The sequence below is a fragment of the Gossypium hirsutum genome, chromosome A04 (genome assembly GCF_007990345.1).
Source record: "Gossypium hirsutum isolate 1008001.06 chromosome A04, Gossypium_hirsutum_v2.1, whole genome shotgun sequence".
Taxonomy (NCBI): Eukaryota; Viridiplantae; Streptophyta; class Magnoliopsida; order Malvales; family Malvaceae; genus Gossypium; species Gossypium hirsutum.
This window is the reverse complement of record NC_053427.1, coordinates 41,156,268-41,161,597: the sequence shown is the minus strand read 5'-3', so window position 1 is coordinate 41,161,597 and position 5,330 is coordinate 41,156,268.

Below are 5,330 nucleotides of genomic sequence, written 5' to 3'. Positions count from 1 at the left end.
TATCTTGTAAAATTTGAGTTAGGTTATATGGAATGATTGTATTTTATTAACTGATTTGAGTGTACAAATTAAAATAAAAAATCTCCACTAACGTAGTATAAATTAGAATTATTAATGGCAATGGAAATTTTGAATTAAAAACTGTCAAATCATGCAAAGCAAAAAGTACTTTTAACGGGTGAAGAAATTTTAAGGATGTTCTTTTTTCTATAATGAAATACGTGGGCTTAAATGATTAAAGTAATAAATTTCTATAATAATAGTAATGAAAATTGCTATGACCTTTAATCAAAATAAAAATGTCCTAAAAATAAAGTGTTGAACTTATAAATTTACCCTAAAAAGAGTAAAAAATTTTAAAAAAATTATCATTTAATAGTCGTATGGGAGACATAGATGATATATTTATCAATTCTAAATATAATGAAAAAAAAATTCAAAACTTTTCAAAGAAGTTATAATTACAATTACACATAATATAAGTAAAAAGGAATATAACTAGAATCAAATTATTGTAATACACAAACAAACTAAAATTAAAATTAAAATAAATTTAAATAGAATCCACGTAAAATAAAATTGATCAGTTTCATTAACCCATGTATATTTTATTTTCTTTGAAGAAAAATATAAGAATTCCTAAGAAAAAAAACATTATACACGATAAAAAAATGGGATCAAAAGTCAAATCACTCAAACAATTTTTTCTGATTAATTTGTTGGATAAATTGGTTGGATGATTTTTTTATTTTGTAAAATAAATTTTAAACGTAAGTAATAATTAATGAAAACAAGCATTTGGTATTATTTTGGGAATAAAATTAAGACGTTAAAAGTTTAAATATGATTAAGTATAAATAAAATTGACAACAAAAAGAATGACCTTGCTTAAATTCTTAAATATTCATTAAATCAAACAAATCACTAGTTTTTATTCAATGGATTATTCACGGTTATGTAATTGGTACGAAGTCAAAAAAATTTTAGGTAGTTGAAATTAAAATATAATTTTTACAATAATAAAAATATAATTTTTAAAGGATTAAATAAAAATTTTTATCATTTTTAAGAGGGATCAAAGTGTAATTTTAATTTCACTAAAAATTTTAAATTACAAAACTAAAAAAAAGTTCATTTTAAAGGGTGAAGATCTCTGCCAGCCCCTTAGTTTTCTCTTTTACATCATATAGAGATAAGAATTAATTAGTAGTGTTGATACTCCTCTTTTAATATACAAACAAGTTGTGATAGACGACTAGTCCTAACTGATAAGTTGTGAATTTTGGGGAAAAAGTGAAAATACAAAAACATGTAGGATACCACAAATGCCTGGGAATTTTATGAATGAAACAAGAAGAAGAAAACACAGGAAAATCTAGGGTCCATAACTCTTCCTTTATCAAACTTATCAAGTTTTGACTAATGGGCCAACCACAATGGGTTTTTTCTCCATCGCCAACTAATTAATCTTTTGGGTCATATCCTTTCAATAATAACTAATCAATCCTATTGCTTCCTTGACATAATGAACTTACAATAGAAGGATCAAACTTTAACATAGATAACTTTATGAAATTTATAAAACATTAAATTTTAAAAAAAAATCATCAAAAAGTTGAAACTATAAAAATTCTAAGACTATTATTTTAATAAATTATTTTGTGTTACAAAGTTAGACAATGTAAATGAGATTTGGCCTTTGAAGTAGCAAATTGATATTTTTGAATTATTTATGAAAGTTATTAAAAATATATGTATATAAGATACTAGACATATACATGCAATTGAGTGATGATAGATTTTTCATATTTAAATACGGATGTTGTATACAATGCAAAGGAACATAATGGGATACTGACCGAAAGATACATGGCATGATCTTGACGTTGGACACTTTTTGAGGCACTAGAGCTTCCAAAAGTCTTTGTATGATAATATAAATTAACAAGTTTACAAACATTTCAAACTCAAGGAAAACCAAGTTGAATTTTTTATTAAAATATAATTGATAATAAATGTTAAAATTCAAATAAAATTAATTGCAAATCCAACTTAATTAAGATCCAATTCTTAATGTATTTTAAGTTCGAAATATTTTAGTTTTGAATTATAATGATTCTAATAAAAGCCAGTTGTCTAATCTTTCATCTTTAAGGTGTTTTTTCTTTTAAAAAATTTTTGAGATTAACAATACGTACTGAAATAAAACAATTAGTTTGGATGAAAAAATAAAACAAATCTTAAAACTTCTAATAGTTAACTAATCCAAAACAATTGATTAAATATTAGACTAAAGTTTATACGCTAAAAGATTTTTTTTAAATAATCTTATTATATATTTTGATCATATTTATTTATATATATATATATACAAATGCTTAGAATTAAGCATAACCCTTCCTCAACTCATAAATAGGAGAATAATGCGCTTTAACACACTAGAACCTACATCCTTTTACATTAGCAATAATATCCGTATCAATCGAATTAAGACCTAATCGATATATGATAAAACTTTTAACTTATAATATATACAGTTTTAAATTAAACTTATTTTAGTATTATCATACAGTTCAATGTAAATAAATCAATAGTGTTATAGTAAAAAGCTTGTGTTACTAAAAAAAGAAAAAGAAAAAACTTGTGTTGATATGTAAGTTTTTAATTGAAATTTATTTTGGAATTTAATTCTTAAATAACATTTACTCTCTCTTCTTATAAGAAAAAAACAAACAAAATTGTCGCTTTCCCATTTCATTTTCATACTACTTAGAGTCTTCGATAGGTTCAATGTTAAGGAAAATGAAAGCAGAAAAAGTAATTTGAAACTCAATAAGTTTAGAACTGATAAATATAAAATTCAGTTGAAAAGTATTTAATACACAAAAATGATATTTATTTCTTTGCAATAGTTTGCAAAACTAGTATAACAATTTAGTGATTTTAATATCAACACTCGAATATTTAAAAGTATGATTGATAATGTTATAAATACCTTTCCAATTCAGAACTCACCACCGTTTTTCGCTAGACGTTACCTTGTTAGGGGCATCACTTCATCAAGGTCGAGTTTCGTGAATACATACACATAACACTTGGAACTTATATGATCTATTTCGCCAAAAGAGGTGTTGGGTTCTTCCTTGCATGACTCACACATGAGACCTCGCCTACTTATTGCCATACTATCGTCATCTATCTAGAGGCCTACTATGCTCTTCAAGTGGTTGGCTAAGATGAGACTCGAGTTGCACATGTGTCAAGACCCAAGATTAAGAGAGGGTCACCTTGACGTATAAATACTTACCTTTAAACTTGGGAAAGCCTTATCTCTTTCCATTACACCTCTGCGATAAGAACAAGACAACTTCACCCACGACTCTTGACACATTTTCCATCATGTGAACTATCACCTTGTTCCCCCATTCTAACTTGTCAACAACAATTGGTGCAAAGAGCATGGAATGCCATGGCTTTTCCCGATGAGAATGTCCTTAAAACCCAATAACCTTCTACTTAATATGTCGGTCAGACTAGCAATCAACAAGCAACACACCCTTACAACCCTTATGCTAATGTTTATAAGGACTGGTCCCATCAGCACCACTAATGGTGTCCGTCCTCCACCAAATATTTTCCTACATATGAAGAACAAGCCACCCAAATTCTCCACTCCAATCTCCATTCCTCCTCTCAACTGTTTCTAGAATTACAAGCATAAATGAGGTCTCTCAAGGATCAAATACTCCAGTAAAATCTAAGGCATGAACAACAATACCAGTATTATTTAGACTAGCATCGTCAAGATAATAAGACAATAATGAAATTAAAAGGGGGCCAACGTCCTCCACCATATTTCCAAAACCAATAGGATGAAGCTACTTAATGGTCACTAAACTAACTATAATTACGACGAAGGCATGTAATATCCCGAATTAGGGCCTAATCGAAATAGTAGTTTTGTGACCACAAATATGAGATAGAAATAATTATTTTATGATTATTTTTAGGTTTATGATATGATTGCATGATTGTGTGAAAATTTCGTGAAGAAATTCTATGCATAAAGTGCTTAATTTAAAGTTAGGGACTAAATTGAATAAGTTGCAAAACTTGCATTGTAGAAGTTTCTAGTATGAAGTTGCTTTGAAATATTAATTAGGAGGTCTTAAATAGCAATTTGACCAATTTCAAAGTTTATGGACAAATATTGGACATGAATGGAATTTTAAGTGAAAACGAGCAAAAAGGCTTAATCGGTAAAAATACCTAATAGTCATAAGTACATGTTAGAGTGAGAATTTGATGTTGCCATAGAAGGGAAAATGATCAGAATGTCATAAAAAATAAGAAAATAGGATGAAGTTTAATTTCTGAACCTTGGGAAAAAAGTGCAAATATGCAAAAGTTTAGGGGTCAAAATGAAAATTTTTAAAAATATGATTTTTGGACCGGTATGAATAGTTTGACTAATTATTAGGCTAAATGTGATATTATAGATGAAGGAAATCGAGATTCGGGCTTAAATCGGGAAATACAAGGTATGGACTAAAATGGTAAATTGTTGTTTCTGGATCGAGGTAAGTTCGTATGATAATAATAATGCAATGTTATGTGACAGTCCTAATTCGACCCTAGTCAGAATGTGGTTTCGGGGCCACAAGACCGAGTTCCAAAATTTATTTAAAATTTGGTTGCATATCCTCTATGTGTATTAGTGCATGTGTGAAAATTTGATGTTTTAATTTAGACTTATGAATGTGAATTTCATGTGATTGACTTAGTTGAGAACTTAAGAAAATATGATAGGGGAATATGTAAGGATCAAATAATAACAAAGTGAGGAAACTTGGGTTTGCATGTCAAATTGCCCAAAAACCCAAGTAGTGGCCGGCCAAGCCATGATGCCCCATCCACTAGGTTGAATTTCAATGCAATTCTTTTATTAGTTAACAATTAAAATAAATTAAAGAAAGGAATTAAAAAGAACAGATGAATAAATAAGGAAGGAAGAGGGAGTATTCATCTTCTTTCTTTTTTTGCAATTGCCGTGAGTTAGGAGGAGGAAGGAAGAAATGCTCTAGACATTCGGCCAACTCAAAAGGGGTTGATTAAGGTAGGATTTATGTTACTTTTACTAAATTCTTGTGAAAATCTAGTTAGTAGCCAATGTCTTATTACAACCCATATGTTAATTTTCTACCTAAAGGGGTACTTAGATGGCATATGGTTAGGAAGAGGTAAATGCTAAGAGTATGGTGCTTTTGATGTTGTGAATGGAAGTAGGGGAAAAGTGAAAGAAAATTTATGTAGAAATGTGGTATATGTGG